This window comes from Hemicordylus capensis, chromosome 2 (assembly GCF_027244095.1).
Source record: "Hemicordylus capensis ecotype Gifberg chromosome 2, rHemCap1.1.pri, whole genome shotgun sequence".
Lineage (NCBI taxonomy): Eukaryota > Metazoa > Chordata > Lepidosauria > Squamata > Cordylidae > Hemicordylus > Hemicordylus capensis.
The window spans coordinates 174,245,891-174,264,883 of NC_069658.1; the positions used below are offsets into that span (position 1 = coordinate 174,245,891).

The following is an 18,993-nucleotide window of genomic DNA, read 5'->3' on the forward strand; positions in this document are numbered from 1 at the left end:
GAGGGAACACTGGCAGGGAGGTAGCAGTTCTCCAATGTCTGCAGTGAAGGTAAATTTAATCTTAAAAATTAAAATTAAAATATTAAATTAAAATTAGATTTAAGAGATACTCGAGGCTAGCCCAAGACACCCTGCCAACCCAAGCAGCCCCAATCTGGAAGTTTTCTCAAGAACTGAATCTTTGCATAGCATTGCAGAAAGTGGAGCATGACATACTGGGAAGTTTAATTCCTTTATCAGGACTAATAAGTTACCTTACCAGTCAAATACGTTGTATTATAATGGATCAACAGGGCGATGTAGTTTTCATTTGCTCTGAATACTGGATCAGTTGGGGGATGTGGCTTTCCTCTGCTTTAGAGAACACCAAATTAGGCCATCCCAGAGAGGCCTCAAATTGGAGGAGGAAGGCAATAAAAAAACCCAGACTTAGAGACGGGATCTCCCATCACTGAGAGAAGGGATTTTATCTAAGAAGGCACACAGAACTGGTCTGTCCACTAGGCAAACCTACGCAGTTGCACCGACTCCCGGGGGGCACTGCAGCTCCCTGGGTGGAAGCTGAGTGAGCAGAGACTGCCCCCTAGCTGGTCTCTGGCTTGTTTCCCTCCTTTGCTCCCCCTCAGAGCACCCTGTTCCCACCCGCTCCCCGCCTCGTGTCCCCTCTGTTACTGCAGCAACTGCTCAGGCAGGGGCCTTCACCTGGTTTCTCAAGAGATCAGACGCAAAACAGGAAGCAAGTGGTGTGCATGATGGTTGGCTTGGCTGCAGTCGGGCCTAGCGGGTTGTGGAGGGAAGCTTCTCACAGTGCCAATAAAAGCTACCTCTCAGGGAGACTGGCCCTGAGGATCACAGGGCCTACACTGTGGAGGGGAGGAAGGGGGCGGCAACAGAGGAAAGGTGGGCGCTGGGCGGGCTCTGAGCTTCTCCGTTCTTTTCCTTCTCCCACTATATCCCCAAACCAGTGCAGGCTAGACATTCACTGGTCATCCGTGCGGGTTGCTCATCTGACTGGGTGAATTAGCCGCCTGGGTGGCTCAAGTTAAAGCCAGGGCTCTGCACTTCTCAGGCGGCAGCAGGGGAGGCACCCAAGTCAAACTTCGCCTAGGGTGCCCAAAGCCCTGAGGCTGACCCTGGGGGCACAACTTCCGGCCTTCCAACCATTAGGCAATCCCCACCCCCAAGTTTGGCTTCTACAAACTACGTACTAAGGGGCTTTCTAAAATTAATCTCCAGCTTTGTTAGTATACATTTTCTGTTTCTGTTCTCTGCCTGACAAGTGGCCCATGGTTTCCAACTATAAGGCTAACCTTTAGTTCTTACATTTTCACAGGGAGTTTCCGCATTATTTCCTTGCCCCAATATACCTGAAGCCTTAACACCAGGCAGAGCTCTAATGTGATTACATCAGTAACAACCTACTCCATCACCATCCTAAGACTTCAACAAGTCTGCACATATGGGGTTTAACACCCTCACCCACAAATGTCTGGCTTTTACACACACACACACACACACACACACACACACACACACACAGGCCCATTTCAACAGCTGGGTGGTGCAAGAAGCTACCTCTGTTCCTTTTCTCTCTGCAAACAAAAACAGTACAGCAAGCCAAGAGAAGGACGAGGGGGAGGAGGGGGAGGAAGCAGTGCAACAGGCATCTGTTTCAGACAAATGTCACCCAGAGTTACAAAGCTTCAATCCTCAACCACATCTGCAATTCCTTCTCAGGTGTGTCCCTCAGGGCTACAAAAGCACCAGAAGTAGACACAGATTTCTTCCATTTTGTGAAAGCAAAGAAGTGGTGTGTGTGTGTGTTCTCTTCCAGAGAATGGCACATCCTAGTTAGCAAACAATTGTGTTTGATTTTGAAAGTCCACCCAGGAGGAGCCTCACCTGGGTGTGACTCACATCATGGTACAAGACAGTCAGAGGGTTGTTCAGTCATTGTTGGAGATATATCTTTTAAGAGGGAGACTAATTGCTGTAACTTCATACTCCCCCACCCCCGTAAGGGACTCCACTGAATTGCAGAAAAAATCTTGACCAATTGCTGTTTGGGAATTTTCAGAGTGTGTCTGACTATTGCAGGGACCTCCACTGCATCTACCCCACAAGGACATTGTGAGTTATGCATTTGTCTGGACCATCCAGTACCAGGAATGAGTTTTTCTTGATAACAATGTTGCTCCAAAGGGCAGAGAAGAACTCATTAGTAGCCACACCCTTATATGAGAGAAAGTAAATTGATGGATCATTGGACATGGGACTGATGATGCCAGTGTCTTGACAGGGTTTGAGCTCTTTCAAATGTGTCTCAAATGCAGCTCTTTTAATTTATGCCATTAAACACAACAGAAACCACTGAAAACCAAACCAGCAGCTACCTATATACCCCTGCCCTGCCCTGGGTCATGCCAGAGTTTGACAAAACCCATGAGCTGCCTTTTACAGAGGGAAGATATTTTGGCAGAACCTAGAAATCTCTGCTCACTTCCAAGCAAATGGCTTTGAGGGCTGCTTAAGTGTCTGAGGGCCTTCCCATGAAATGTGGGTTTGCAAGGGAATTACGCAGCTCCAGCTGAGAGTGCATAAAGATAGACCTATCTGCAGGAACCAGGGCGGTTTTCCCCTTTTTTGAAGCAAATTCTGCTTCCTTCTAATCCTTGCCTTTAATCTTCCAATGGTACACATACCTGGCTCCAAATTCAATGCTGATTTTGTGCCCCTTGCTTCAGGTGTTGGGGAAGCTTGGGTTTGTTTGTTTGTTTTTTAAAGCAAGTCCCTGGAATGTTTATCTGCTTAAATATTTAATAGCATCTTTTTTTTTAAAAGGCAACCTATGTTTTAAAATAATGGAACACTGCTGGATTGGTGGTGCAGTGGCTTTGTGATCATCACAAAGGCCAGCCAATCAACACCTTGCACAGCAGGCTTTTGCTGGAAATAGAACAGGTTGCTCCCGAGCTTTATTCTTTGATCTATGGCCAAGAAAGGACAAGTGTAGATCTGCAGCAGGCTCCCTGTCAAGAAGCATACATCTATAGGGTTTTAAAAAACCTGATGGAGAAGGGTTTTTCAAAGAGCCCTCAAGACATTTATTTCATCAAGGCTTTGATCAGCTGTAAGTTGGTTTTATTATTGTTGTTGCTGTCGTTTTAATTGATTGTTTCAGATTTGTAACTGTTTCAACATTTGATTTTAATTCTGGTTTTATCCTTTATTTTGTAAACCACCATGGGATGTTGGTATGAGGTGTTATATAAATGTAAATAAAATAAATATAGGTCACAAGTTGCTCTACGTCTCTGTGTTGGCCCCACAAACACCTCCACTAAGAGGGAAACTGAAGTTTCCCCAATACATGGGGAATAAAATGGAATTGTTGAAACATTTCGATTCTTCTGCTGGTCTGCACATTAACCGCCACAGAGAACACCAGCATGAAGCTGAGCACCAGGGGCACTAACAGCTACTGACCATGACATCATTAGTGACATCGGGTATATTCCTTCCTCCTTTCACCTTCAGGCCCATCATGCCGTTTTAAAAATAAGTAAGTATTCTTTTCCTCTGAAATGTTTTACTTTTAGAAGTCGTGGGGATCCCTGCCGTACCACACAAGGTGATTAAAATCTGAAGAACTTTAGGAAGAAACCAGGAATATTGGGGCTGTCTGAAGATGGTTCAGGAACATAGAAAGCTGCTTTATACTGAGTCAGACCATGGGTCCATCTAGTTCAGTACTGTCTACTACACAGACTGGCAGCAACTTCTCCAAAGTTTCAGGCAGGAGTCTCTCAGCCCTGTATTGGAGATGCCAGGGAGGGAACTTGGAACCTTCTGTATGCAAGCATGCAAATACTCTTCCCAGAGTGGCCCCATCGCCTGAGGACAAGTCTCCCATTCAAAAGTAAACCAGGGCAGACCCTGCTTAGCAAAGGGCACAATTCATGCTTGCTACACCTGTATTCTACCAAAGATAACCACCTGTATTCTACCAAAGACAATCTGCCAGGAGTCAACGCCAACTCGACGACACACTTTACTTACCACAAGAGCAGCTCTCCTCTCCTTGGCTAGTGCAGATTGTGGCAGCTTGCTTATCAAGGGAGGTGCACCAATTTCTCATGTGTCACCTATACTGAAGCACTTGCATTGGCTGCCAGTTGTTCCTATACCTATTTCAAAGTGCTAGCTTTTGTCACTTAAATCCTAAACAGCTTGGGTCCTCATTATCTCATGAAATGTCTCCTCTCTTATGAACTCCCTCCCCTGGCACTTGAGATCTTCTAACAAGGCTCTCCCATCTTGCAAAGGTCTTTTCTGGAGGAGCCCCGATGCCCTGCCTCTTTCTTCATAGAAAGATCAGGAGGACAGCTCTCTCCCTACTGTTTCCCCCAAATTAAAGTTCCACTATCACCTGGAAAAGCCACCTAATGGCACAGTGGGGAAACATTGGACCTAGAGAGCAGGCGGCTGTTGGTTCGAATCCCCGCTGGTGTGTTTCCCAGAATATGAGAAACACCTATATTGGGCAGCAGCAATATAGGAAGGTGCTGAAAGGCATAATCTCATACTGTGTGGGAGAAGGCAATGGTAAACCACTCCTGTATTCTACCAAGAAAACCACATGACTCTGTGGTCGCCAGGAGTCAACACTGACTCAACGGCACAATCTTTCCTTATATCATCTAGAAGCTTGTAATTACAACAGTGGTTCCACACTGAAGTTGAATAGAGCTTCCCTGACCCCTGCCCCAAACTCAGAAAAGCTGCCTTGTCCACATGAGAAAAGGGGAAAGAAAACAGCCTTTACTTTTTGAAAAGTAAAGGCAGGGTGGGGAGGGGGAGATACATTACTTCATTTTCTTTTAATAATGTAATTAGCACAATTCTGCTCTAGCAGGAGGGTGGAATGTCCCAGAACTCTAAAGTGGTGCTCTATATAGCCAGCAAAATGGAACTACCACATCCTCCTGGGGTAGAGTCAAACTTCTTCTTATGGTGGGCAAGGGGGTTCACCCCCCCTACCCTCTAGTCCAACCACTACACTTACACAGAGTTGCAGAGTACCATACAAGTGAGTAAGAATGGGAGTGAGAGAGATGGAGTTGCTGACTCTGTGGACACCATGTTCAAACTACACTGCAGGAGTGAAGAGAAGGATGACACTGGGAACTGTAGTCCACAAGGGGAATAGCATGTGAGGAACTGCTCTGTGTGGCCTGGTTCTGCCTCCTTGCCTCTGCTCGATCTTGCTCTAGAGAACAGGAGGGCAGAAATTCCCCTTGGTCACACTGAATGAACCTTGGAGAGGCTTGAAGGGCAGCAAAATGCTTTGCAAGTCTCTCCATAACTCTGTTGTACAGGGTGATGCTGCCTCCTCCATAACTTGGAGCTCCAGTGGAGGGGAGCAATACATTTTATTTTTTTAAAATAAAGATGTAATGGCAGAAGCAGAAACAAATCAGCAGCATTTTCCCAGTCTACATATAGAAGGCTGGTCTTCCAATTCTGAAGAAGGCAGAAAAGTCACCACATTGACGAGGGATGGCAATCTCCATTAAACAGCTAGTGAGGAAACAGCCTGTGAGAAAGAGAGAGAGCGAGCGCGCGCATGGCTACAACAGTGTTTGAGAATGCCGCCTCTGGAATAGCTGCCAGTCACATCACGTGACCAAAAGCAAGAGGAAACTGTAGAACAAACATGGCTCAAAGAGGCCTATCCAGAAAGTAAATGGCCTCCAGTTTCCAGGCTAAACACTTCTAGGGAGAAGCCATTTTCTTTGCAATAACCACCACACAGCCAGCACCAACATGAATAGCACACACCTGCAAAGAGGGACTCTGGCCAAGCAGGCAATGTAGACTCTGTGTGCTTCCTGAGAACCCAACCAACCTTCTTAAATGTTTATGATCACTGAGAAAAGTTTGAAAAGGGTACATTCTTCTGTAAGTGCACATGCACTTGAAAAAGTGTGCTCCTGTTCATATGTGCAAAAATGAAAATGTGCAAACTTATGATCATGTGTCCTTTGTATTTTTAGTTCAACCCTATTTAAAGTGAGCAACAAAGCCCCGCCTCCTATAATGAAACAGACCAGACTGTCTCACCCAAGGTTATATTTTAGGTCAGTGATATGCAGGTGCATGTGTGTGCGTGTATGTGCATACTCTCTCTCTCTCTCTCTCTCTCTCTCTCTCTCACACACACACACACACACACACACTTGCACCTTTGCAAGCAGAGACTGTAATCCAGCCAGCCTGACAGGTTCTGCTTTCTGTGCCAGAGTCATTCAACAAAAGCCACCTTTCCAGTTCTCCAAGCTTGGTCAGGTGCAAGGCCTACTGATTCCTGGGTGCTGAAGAGGGGAAGCCTAGTACAGGGCCAAAGAACTCCTGTGATAGGAGAAGGTTATAGCTCTGAATTCTCCACTAGGCCCTTTCTTTTTCTTTGCTATTACAAAAGGAATGCATTAAATGTTAATTGTTCCCCCTATCTTGATTTTTGTTGGAACTACTCCAATGTAAATTAAAAATCTGTACTATGATTAACTTAAATGAACAGTTGAATAGAAAACAGTTGCTCACTCATAACACTTGCATTAGTTGAGGGTAGGGTTGCCAACTGTTCCTCATTATGCAGGATATCCCTCATTTCAGGGATGAAATGTTCGTCCCTATAGGGACAGGATTTGTCCCTCATGTATTCAATAGCATATAATTCAATTACATATTCATCAATGATACTCAGGCTCTTGATTACCACTACATACACCACCCAGCCCCCCCAGCCAGCCCCAACAAACTTGTGTCCCTCATTCTGGCAATGAAATGTTGGCAACCCTAGTTGAGGGACATATTCAGTATCTCACTACAGGTTTACTTTTAAATCATTTCTGAAAATGCTATAAGGATCATACATGTTTTGCATGAAATAATCCAGGTTTACTTCCTGGCATCTGCAAGCACCTGAGCTGGGGAAGAGCTCCCCAAAAGAGTCATTATTAGCCACGTTTGACAGTACTGGACCTCTCATAGGGATTCCCAGATGTTGTTGACTACAACTCCCAGAATCCCCAGCTGCAATAGCTTCTGCTTGGGGATTATGGGAGTTGTAGTCAACAACATCTGGGATTAGAGGGAACACTGTACTGGCCCAGATTGTTGATCAAGTTCACTCACATGTATCTTCCTATATCCCAATAATCCTATGTTGGTTGTGGACCTTACCCTCTTCTTCAGTGCTAGGGCATCACATCAGGTTGAATTTAAGTTACCTTTTAAAGTGGTGATTCCCTTATATTAGCAGGGGGTGAGCACCTGGCCCTATCCATTCCCTGCACAGATTTCCTCCAGTGGCTGTTTCTGGTATCTGCCTTATGTTTCTTTTTAGATTGTGAGTCCTTTGGGAATAGGGGACCATCTTATTTATGTATTATTTATTTTTCTATGTAAACCACTTTGAGAACTTTGGTTGAAGAGCGTTATATAAATATTTGTAGTAGTAGCAGTAGTTACTGTAGTAACTACTCTTTGTTATTATTCCTATATCCCAATAACCCTATGTTGGTTGTGGACCTTATTCATAATAGTAGTAGCAGTTATTGAAAGCCCGGCAAGAATTCTGGGTATTCCAAAGAAACCGCTACTGAAGTGTAAGTCTTTCTCTCTCCTCCTAGAGCAAAAGGGTTACATAGGGCAGCCTTAAACAATACAGCATCCTTCAGAACTTGACTCATTCCTGTATGAAGTGTGGACTAGACACACCCAAGAGCAAACAGAGCAGAATTTACACCCCAAAGAATGATTTTGTGTGCAGAGGTGCCTGACCTGGCCCGTTAGGCTGCCTGGGCCTAGAGTTTTGTCATGACAGCCAGTGGGAGGAACAGCAGGGAGCTTCATGCTACAGAGCAGCAAGGAAGAGCCAGGCAAAGCCCTACAGATTCAAGCTGCAGAGAGAGAGGCGGGAAAGGAGTCAAGTGAGTATGGAAAACAGGTGAGTGAGCAGCAGCCATACAGGACAGTGACTAGAATGTTGTGTTTGGGTGTGAAAGACCAGGTTTCAGGTGCCTGCTCAGCCATGAAGTTCACAAGGTGACCTTGTGTCACTCCCTAAGGAAACTCACAAGGTTGTTGTAAGATCCTCATCCTGTTCACAAGTTATATGCCCAGGTACAGGTGAGTGTGCTGACCAGCTACAACGTTTCAGATTATGGGCAGAAACTTTCCCAGGTGCAGCATTTGTCACTGTAGAGAAATGCTGTACTTGGAGGGCGTGGCTACAAAGAGCACCAGCGTGAGGGCAGGGCTAGCTGGTATGCTCACATTAGCCCTGTACTATAATGTACTGCACAATAAGGTACAGTAGCTACAGTACTTCTAACCACAGGGTTTCTGAGTTCCAAGGGAGGGAGGGAGGGAGGGAGGGATACAAATGTAATGCAACAGAAGGCCATGTCAGGAGGTTGCAAGCCAAGAGGCCTGATGGGATGGGTGAAATGGGGCTGTTGCTCAGGTCCATAGCCAGCCTACAAGTCTAGGGAGGGGCACCAAAAAAAGTAGGGGGGGCAGCTTATCTGGCCCCCATCAGTCCTAAGTGGTTTTAAAAATATTTGTATGTAAAGAATTGGGGGGGGGGAGAAAAACTGGGGGGGGAAAGCAGGCTGCACTAGCCCCCACCCCGGCTACAGGTCTGCTGCTACTGTATCCTGGAACAAGATGCCACCAGTGAGGGCTGGTGGTGGGTTGGCAGAGATCTACACGTTTAGGTTTAGCTCACTAGCCAACCATTATTAGTGGTTGCAGCCAATCTCCTTCTCTTCCCTCAGATCCTTTTATGACACACCGACACCAACAGAGGACTTAGGAGAGAAGTGGGTTTTCTGTCATTTGAACCGGGAGATGGAGATGGTAAGAAACAGTGAGGGCCTACTGCTCAAAAAAGATTCCTGCCATTTCTTGCCTGATCAAAAATGACAATGAAGATGAGACCTCTGAAATGCATGCGGTACTGGGCGTCCTGCTCTCCAGAAGGCTGGAGGCACTTGCCACTGGTGAGCTGGCAAGTGAATTTTTAGATGCCTGGTCTTGAGTTACAAGCACAGCCTGGGTTAGATGGCCTCTGATATGTAGCAGCCAAGCAGTGGTTGCAGACAGGTGGTGGGGGTAGTCTTGCCTAATACTACTACTATAAATAGTATATAAATGTTTATATACTGCTTTTCAAACAAATGCACTCAAAGCAGTTGACATAGAACAAATAAGGTGGTTCCCGGTCCCAAAAGGGCTCACAATCTAAAAGGAAATATTAAGTTTACACTCTGCCTTTTGGCAGAGGAGTTAGATTAATGGCTTCTGGTCCTTTTCTATGAGTTTCTGCCCTTCCTGCTCCACCTGGAACTAAATTGTGACACTCCAAGGAGCTGCACTGCATAATCAGAGCGGCGCTCTTGCAGTGTTGCAGCAGGTTGCAGTTCCATCTTATGGATCACAATTTGGCCTAATTGGCATGCCTCACATTTCTGCCGCTCAAAGTGACAGCTCAAATTGCTTGTGCAGCTGGGCTGATAGAAGCTCCATACCTTTAGCAGCCAAACAAGATAAAAACAGACACACAGTGATATGGAAAGCTGCATTTGTTGAATGGCTGCCCAAGAGCGTAATTCTGGTAGTGTTTTGGGTTTCTTTAAAGTCCATCTAGGTGAGGAGAACGAAGGACAACTTGGCTCCTACTATCAGTCCTACCAAGACTCAGAAGACAAGATTTCCAGCCGCCTCACCAGCACCACTGCCCAGAAGTAAACACAGAAGGGTTCCTGTTCCATTAGGTTGAAAGGCCACAGATCTCTTCAGGCAGCCTAGAATCTCTCCCTCAAGAAAAGGGCTTCTGCAAATGAAAGGCTTTGTCCAAGGTGGCTGACTAGAGCTGCTCCTGTCCTGCTGGGGGCACAGGTGAGCAACTTGGTGTGCAGTGAGATGGCGGGGGAGCACAAATCCTTCATAGTTGGCCTACAGAGGCCAGCTTCAGCTACGTCAGGATCACTGGGTCACCTGCACTGGCTGACAACATCCCTCAAAAGTTGCCAGACTGATTCAGGACAACAGACCTAAAGCAATTCACAAGATATTCCCGGTTCATTTTCTCTGTGTCCTCTCAGCATCCTTTCATAAAAGCCTCCCGCTATGGAGATTTCAATCTTCTTAAGGGGAGCAGAACTTCACAACCATTTAAAACATCTGGGGTATAACAGGACCCAGATTAAACATAAGACTATAGTAGTCTGTAGAATTGGCCCCAACCAACCTGGGGCCCCAGTTTTGTGGAATTGATCCAGCAGCACTTTTGAGGAGAGAAGACCTATTCTGCTTCCTGTACTGGATCCTGTTAAAACACCCACCATTTATCAGAATACAGTAGCTGCTTCCTTATTAAATGAAAAGAGGAGGGATATGTTCCTGGGAGGAACAACAACAACCACCTTGATTTGTTAGCTGCTCCATAACAAATTTTTCTCTGGGCAGCTTACAATATGAGATAAAAACACACAACATATTAAAGCATAACAGACCCGCCCCCCAAAAGGGAGGGGGTTACAAAATACAATACAAAAGAACTTAAAAGACATTTTTAAAAACCAGATCACGTTTTTAAAAGGCCTGAGTGAACAAAAAGTTCTTTACCTGGCATCTAAAAGAACAAAGTGATGAAGCCAGGTGAACCTCACTGGGAAGGCTATTCCATAAATGGGGCAACCACCCAAAAGGCCCTATCCCTAGTAGCCACCCACTAGGGATATACACGAACCAGTTCAAAAGTCCAGTAGTTCAATGGTAGGGGTTTTACCTTTAAGGCGCAGGGAGGGTGCTCATACCACCCCCAGCCCGGCTTCATTTCCCCTGCTTGTGCTGTCCTTAAAAATGGTCCCACAGGGCAGCAGCGTACATCCTTGCTGCCCCGGTGTGCATTGGACCGGAAGTGCCCAGGGCAAGTGCGCACGATTTAAAGAAAGCTATGCCCATTGACTGAAACTGGTTCAGATTCTCAGGTTTATCTTACTTCACCCCTAGAGCCAAAGTTAGGTGTGTTTAATCCAATACCACATCTCATAACATAAAAGCCTTGCTTAGAAAAAAGGCTCGCTATCCAAAAGTGAGAGGAAAAAGTAAATGGAGAGGAAATGGAAAACAACAGCTTTATTTATACTTGGGGAAGTTAGAATAATCTTTTCCTTAGAAGTTCACTGGTATGACTAGCTAGTGAAAATCACTGTCGTGGAATACCATACGTCATATCTGGGTTCATCACACATACATGTTTTTTCCTATCCCCAGTCAGACACAATAATCCTAAAAGGATAACATGCTTTAATACCCATTAAGCTAAGATGGGCAAAATATGCTTAAAGGAATTCCTAACCTCTGGCAGGCATAAACTAGAAGTCAGAGAAGAGATGAGTAATGCTCTTTGGGGCTGCTTATAAACTTCCCCTGGAATGTCCTAACCAAACATTTGGTCTTGGTTTTACCAACAACAATGGCTCTTGTATTGTCATAGCTGTGGACCTGTCCAGAATCTGGACCAGGAAATCAAACTGAAAGTAACCCCCCCCCAAATAAACAAAACCTTTCTCCCCCCACCCCCCAAATCAGAACAGATCCCAATGTAAATCCAAAGTCTCTGTGAAAACAAAACTGAATAGAATATTTACAAAATATGCAGGTTATCAGTTCAAGATAAGAGTTTGGATTACACACACACACACACACACACACACACACACAGCCACGGGGCAATCTTAATCATGAGTTACACCCACAGATTGCATATCAAGACATGCAGCATAGTGCTACATCATTCTGCCACCACAGTTATCCATGAATTCCCAAGATCAGTTGTAAGTACTTGCCAGGGAACTTTGGTAAAAGGGCACCTTGCTTTTCAGTCCCTAAGGCCACTATGCATAAACAAACAAGGCTACCAGCAAAGGCAGAAGAGCAGGTGGTCTTCTCTAAGAATCCCGACAGGAACTTTGCCTTAGAACAGAGTGGAGAGCTGGTTTTGTAGTCATGAGCATGAATTGTCCCCTTTGCTAAGCACGATTCACCTTAGTATGCATTTGGATGGGTGACAACATATGAACACTGTCTGCTGTAAGCTCAGTGATAGAGCATCTGCTTGCATGCAGGAGGTACCAGATTCACTCTTTGGCATCTCCAGGTAGGGCTGGGATAGACTCCTGCCTGAAACCTTAGAGAGCTGCTGTCAGTCAGTATAAACAATACTGAGTGAGATGAAGCAATGGTCTTGACTTGGTATAGGCAACTTCTTATGTTCCCAAGGACTGCAGGCACAAACATCCATCAAGAATCACAATACCACTGCTGCAACTGGTGTCACAAGCAGTGTTCTCTCTAAGGCGTGTAAGCTTTTTGATGTCCACTCAGTTAATTTCAGATCCCACTCAGGATGAATCATGAAGGCCCCATTCTGAATGCATGTTCGTACACACTGCCTTGATGCTGCTGCCCAGAACAAAAGTAAATAAATCTGGAACGATGAAGTGTCTTATACTTATCGTTGTCCACAAAGCTTTCTAATGTACAAACCTTTCTTCATAGACGATAGGGATTTAGGTTTGTGGAGATGTTCCTTATGCTAAGGAAGGAATCTACTTTGAGCAGGCTGCAGTCATAGGAACATAGGAAGCTGCCATATACTGAGTCAGACCATAGGTCTATCTAGCTCAGTATTGTCTACACAGACTGGCAGAGCCTTCTCCAAGGTTGCAGGCAGGCAGGCATCCCTCTCAGCCCTACCTTGGAGATGCTGCCAGAGAGGGAACTTGGAACCTTCTGCTCTTCCCAGAGCAGCTCCATCACCTGAGGGGAACATCTTACAGTGCTCACACTTCTAGTCTTCTAGGGGACAAGTCATGCTTACTACCACAAGATCAGCTCTCCTCATCATCATCATCAGTCAGGGAGCTACAGCAGGATTGAAGCCCTTCTCCTGGGTAGGGATGTGCACGGAACCACGGAGGCGCGGTCCAGCACTGGGGAGTATGTAGCTTTAAGGGGGGGGGGGGTAGTACTTATCCCTCTCGCCGCTTGACTCTTTAGCAAAGTTTTTTGGGTGGCAGCGTTCCTCCCTGCAGCCCCTGCCCCCGTCGTTGCCCAGCAGTTTTGGGGGCGGCAGCGTTCCTCCCTGCCGGGCAACAACGGGGGCAGTGGCGTCAGGGAGGAATGCTGCCGCTCCCAAAACACTGCTAAAGAGTCAAGTGGCGGGAGGGGTAAGTACTACCCCCCACCCTTAAAGCTACATACCACCCCACCCCCCGCCGGACCGGCCCCAATCCGGACCGGTTTGGAGGCCTCTACTCCTGGGAAGCCTACAGCCTGTGTGTGCTAGATGCAACCTTTCTGACCACTGGGCTATAGAGACCTCTGCTGGGGAAGCAATGGGCTCTGCCAGGCAGCCTGCTTATGCATTGTGTGTAGGAGAGAGTTTGGGACCATTCTGCAATTCATCTCACATTCCTTCCATTGCCACATTTTGACTGGTGCCATTCATGTGTAGGTAATATGGTGAGGAGCATTATCAGTAAGCATCAATGTGATGGTGGAATTGTCAAAGATCCCATATGAGTGGCTCTCATGTTGCCACATTAGCTTTTATTCTTACAGCACTGATTATACTTTTAGCTTAACTGCTTTGAAGAGTCCAGAATCCCAACTACATTATGCCAGCATTAGCTCTAATATAGCAGGAGATAGGATAAGACTGTAAGTAACCCTAAGGAAGGTGCCAGCTTGATTACATCTTTGCTACTGAACAGGCCAGGTAGGGATTAATCTTATTATACACGGTTTCTCTTCTCAGGTAATTGTGCAGACACTACCCAAAAGTTAGTGAATTTTTGCTTGATAGCCATTAAAATTAGACAAAGGATCGCCAAGATGTAACTTGAACATGTATGTGAGAAGTATCATATTTAATTTGATCTATTGTATTCAGTGTATTGTATAATGCTATCGGGGGGTGCCTGGATTTTGGCTTTTGTTTATCTGATCACTGATCATAATCACACAAAAAACACCCTAAGGAATACTGACCACATAAGGCCAGTATCTGCGAGGTTTTGTGTTCTACATTTGCCCTGCCCCTGATTTCTGCACTCTGCTGTTTTCAAGGCTTAGAAAGCAGGAGGCTCTGGGGTGTTGCTCCAAAAGAAGGGAATCTGGCGAGATGGGTGATGTCTGTGTGAGAGCAAGAAGATGGATGCATTTTGAATCTTTCAAAATCAGGATTAACATTCCCACCCCTCTGTTCCTGTTGCCCTGCTTCCCTCCCTGTTATGTTCCAGCTTCCATATGCCACTATCACATACACAAATCAGCATCAAACTATGAATGATATATAAAGTTGATACTGAAATGATTCTGTGAGGCTATTCACATGATGGGACGAAATCGGGCTAGCCTCTGCTTAGCCTGCTCTCCCCGCAAACACGGACAAAGCGGGTCTCACTGATCGTGAGACCCGCCTCAGTGTTCTGAATTTATTTGCAAACCTTTATTGGCCTGAACCGGAACTGAATGAAACCAAATCAATTCTCTTTGTCCTTTGCAATATTCTAACCATGATGTCTGTACAGCATAAGTTAAGGCTTGGCCAACAAACTGCCCCTTCCTCTCAGAACAGTGATGAGGGCAAACAGACAATCACACCCTGGTTTTTAGTATATAGTTACTGTGGGGTATAAGCAGTGGTCAAGAAACACCGACTCTGTCTACCAGCCAGACAAAAATTGTACTTGCTGAGCTATGTTGGTATATTACTTGTTAGGACTTTTTTCTACTTGTCAGGCATAATTTTTCACTCGTCACAGACAACTAGACTAGTGAATTTCCTTAGCCCTGAGTATAAGTTTATGGTTCCTTTATTTTTAAACATGAGCCACCTTGAGCACCCCAGGAAGATAGGATATCAATATTTTAAATCATAATTGGTCAACAGCAATGATGTATAGAATCACTCCTTCCACCCTTAGCAATGCACTGAAAGAGGAAGAAAATAAACACAGCCTTTTCACTGCTCTTCCCAGATCATGAGAACAAAGAGGGTATTTTAACAGTGTTATATAGCTGTTTCACATTAAGTGATCTCATGAATGCTTACTTTGAAACCACCACTCATGAAAATGCTGCAGGATGGGATGGGAATTAATTCAACTGGCAATACCGCAACCAAACCCATAATTGTCTTTTCTTGGCAGCCCGGCAGAGCTCAGCGCTGTGATAATCTTGCTGCTTCATCACCTCTCTCGCATCACAGAGAAGCACACAGGAGGGTTGGAGACCACAGCAGCACACAAGCTGGGTGTTTTCACAGGCAAGGCTTAAATAAGCTTCTCTCTATTGACAAACGCAAAGCCTGCACTGGTGAGGATGTACATTTGATTTTCTTTCACATTCCATCCTGCATTAGCAACATTCACACATAGCATAAGTAGTGCTTGAGAAGGGGAGGAGAGGGCAATCCCCATCTGTCTTAAGGGGCCACGTTTATTATAAGCCACCTTCTAACTCAAAACAGATTTTGAAATATGGTGCAGAAAGGTATTTAGAAGGGTGGGGCTGTCTTTGTCAGATGTGTGAAGAGGACTGAGAAAGTGGTGGGGTTTTATATACATGAGTTGAAGTACACACAGAGAGATAAGATAAGAGGGATGCAAAAGGCTAGGAGTGGGAGTGTTAACCACAAGAGACAAAACATAATCTAAATGATATCTACTGGAGCATCTACTGCACAAATTCAACACAATTGCTACAGCCTCAACCAACATCCCTTTGCTTTCAGGGAGCCACTCATTTCCCCTTTAAAAACCAAGAGGCATGCTGCCAGATGCGTTCACAAACTATCACTACACAAATTTTAAAAAATCATAATTAGGTTTTAAAAATAAATAATAAAAAAGAAAATGACCTGCTCTGCTAAGTTTCAGGAGAAATATATTTTCCGGCTAGAAAGACAGGAAGCCTCTCTAAGTATCCTTGTTGCTGGAAACTTGGTGCATGGGTGGGATACCACCGCTGGCTGATCCCAGAAAATGCAAGAGCAGATTTCAGCAAAGACTCCAGCTAGCACAACGCAATGCAGATCTTGGCACGGATGGCACGGCTTCATCTCTCAGCCTCATTTAAAAAAAAAAAGAAATAAGTGATGCAAGTTTCCAGCTTTTCTTGATCCAGCTCTCCCTATGTTAACAGTGTCTGCTGCTGAAGCTCACAGACTGACTTCCAGCATTCAGAGGACAACCAACATATATTATGCAACACAGACAATTTAGTGTATGTCTGTATGATTATGCAAAATCATTTTGAACAACATCCTGCATGCTCCACGCACATGAAGTTGCCTTATACTGTGTCAGGCTATCAGTCCACCAAGCCTCATATTGGGAGTGGCTGTCAGAGGCACCCGACAGAGCTCTCCCTGAAAAGCATGCACTCTTCCACTGAGTTATGGCTGCTCCTCCTCTACATATTTTGAGCTCATGAACCTCTATTGGAAACAAGCATTGAAGTGACCTGCTGCACCCACTGAAGAAGATCAGTAATGCAGCAACATGGACAGAAGAAAGGAAGCAGTTCCCTCAGGGATCTCAACTCCAGAATAAGCCACCAGTCCTGTTGCATCCTAGGCTTTGCATATTCATCCCAGCACCACCATTCATACTTACTAGGGATGTGCAAAAAATTTCGGGCACAGATCAATCTGTGTCCGAAACGAGCAATTTCGGGTGATTCAGGACCGAACCAAATCACGCCCAATGTCCCCCGATATTTTTCGGGGCCGAGCCAAATCACCCCTGATTCGTGCCTGAAAAATTCGGGTGATTCGGGATGACGTCTCTGAATTTCCTGCCTTTTTGCCTCCATTGATTTGAATGCAAAAAGGTCTGATGTGATGTCAGCTCGAATTTTGGGTCCCAGAGCAAAATAGTGGGGTGGGGTGGTAGTGCCTAATGGATGGAGGCTACCACCCAAATTTCAGGGGAATTGGGCAAAGGGCTGATTTTTGGGGAATTTTTGAAGTTTTAGTGTCTTTGGGGCAGTTCGGGGGCATAGCGTGGGATCTGGGCAAAAAGAGTGGGGTGGGGTGGTAGTGCCTAATGGGTGGAGGCTACCACCCCAATTTCAGAGTTATTGGGCAGAGGGATGATTTTGGGGGAATTGTTGAAGTTTACGCATCTTTAAGGTTTTTCCCCATAGAGAAGCATTGAGGTGTCAGCAAATGTATAGCTTCACGTGGGGGGCAAAGGGGTGGCCTAGAGCAGTGTGGGGTTAGTGGTAGTGCCAGGTAGGGTCAAGGAAGCTACCTGAATTTTTTCAAAGGATTTGGGCAGAGGGAATTGTTAAAGTTTACGCGTCTTTAAGGTTTTTCCTCATAGGGTATACATGGAGCTTTCAGCAGCCCCATAACTGCACTTGGGGGGTGCTGGGGTGGCCCGGAGCGAGTGGTAGTGTAGTGCACATAGGGTGCCAACCACCCCCATGGGTTTCTAACCCATGGGGTTCAGGGTTCTGAACAACAGAACCCTGTCGGTTCGGGTCCCGAACCGAATCACCGAAAACCCGAATTGCACACCCCTAATACTTACTACATAACTACCTGTTGGGGGCCAACTTCCCTAATTCTGGTAGCAGAAGCAGGTGGGAGAGACAGGTAGTAGAGGTAGCTTCCTCCCCACCTCACCCCGCCGCTTAAATTTTGCAATGTGTGTTTTTGTTATACTTTTATCCAGAAGCAGCAGAAAAGATATGCAAAATAAGTGGCACAACATGAGTGAGAAAAATTGGGATTTCTCTTCCCTTTGGGAAGGGCAAACAGATTTTTACTTTGGGATCAAATTGGGGAGAAATGGGTTCTGGGAAAGAGGCAAATCAATTTATGAAGAAGGCAATCTGGAAGGAAAAGTTTTGGAGGGAAAATCTCTGAAGAAAGCCAGCCTGGAAAGACAGAAAATAGTTTCAGAACAAAGGAGTGGTAACTGGGTTTGGTTGTTGCATAAGAAGATGCCTACGGGGAGAGTAGGGAGTAATACCCATCTATTCCAGCATTCTGTTTTCCACAGCAGGCAGCCAGAGACGCCCTCTCCTGTTGTTTGTTCCTAGTATCTGGTACTCAGAGAGATAGAGATGGAGGCTCCATTTAGCTGTTATCAGCGGTTTGCATCAGTGGAGCTGGGGTAGAGCACTTCGGAACAATTTGGTGGATAGAATTAAGAGGTGAGGTAGGAGTGGCTTGGCAGGATGGGATACAGCCCACCCCTCACAATGAGTGAAGCAGCATGAAGGACGCAATTTATATGTTTATATCAAATGCATATGCTGCTCGACATTGTGGAGGCCTAAGGGTTATAGAAAAAGTCAAACCACAGCAGTTCAACAACAACAAAAGCAACACACCTGCATATATGAAGTGTGTATATATGCAGCCAAATTCAGGAATGCTGCTGAAGACTCTAGAGAACAAAACAAAGTCACAAGATGGCTTGGCTCAGGCTCAGAAGGGCTTCCTTTGCTAAGAACTTCTGCCTTGACAGCACCACCACTGCTATGCATCCTCATAGAATTTGCAATGACACAGTAAAGAAACCTCACATAAATCAGACCTCAAAAGGTTTGGAGGTATAATTGGTTATGCAAAGGGTTACTCAATCCCACAGAGCTACCGACACTGAACTTTAAGACTGGAACTCTTTAGGGCACTGCAAAGAACCAGTGGCAAAATGTTGGTGTCAATGCATTTTCAAGGCCATGCTAGGAAAAGAAGGCTGCTCTGCACTGGCAGATGTTAACCAAATCTAAGCCTTTCTTGTTGCTTATACAGCTCCTAGGATAAGTAGTTACTGTATGTGAATGAACCTAGTCTGAAAACTCCCTAGGGTGCATTTAGGGTGGAGATATTAGGAA

The 18,993-nt window shown here is 45.4% G+C and overlaps 1 protein-coding gene and 1 long non-coding RNA gene across 7 annotated transcripts in view; one reads left to right on the forward strand and one right to left on the reverse strand.

The window, feature by feature from the left end:
* Positions 1-18,993, reverse strand: part of RAB3D (RAB3D, member RAS oncogene family) — a 42,379-nt gene that overhangs the window by 17,357 nt on the left and 6,029 nt on the right. The window contains exon 1 of one of the 4 annotated variants that reach the window (XM_053294811.1): positions 703-1,092. The exons of 2 other annotated variants lie outside the window; for them this stretch is intronic. The gene's annotated coding sequence lies outside the window, so the exon portion shown is untranslated. Of the gene's footprint in view, positions 1-259; positions 627-702; positions 1,093-18,993 lie in introns of those variants that run through there. One more of the 4 variants, XM_053294813.1, reaches the window with a different exon arrangement.
* LOC128344532 (uncharacterized) lies at positions 10-17,676 on the forward strand. Of its 3 annotated transcripts, XR_008315902.1 has the most exons (7): positions 10-49; positions 2,842-3,130; positions 6,057-6,140; positions 7,695-8,011; positions 8,844-8,925; positions 9,707-9,966; positions 15,291-17,676. It is a non-coding gene; the product is annotated as an uncharacterized LOC128344532 (long non-coding RNA). The 3 variants fall into 3 exon arrangements; XR_008315903.1 differs by lacking the exon at positions 6,057-6,140; XR_008315904.1 differs by lacking the exons at positions 2,842-3,130; positions 6,057-6,140 and having other exon boundaries at positions 13-49.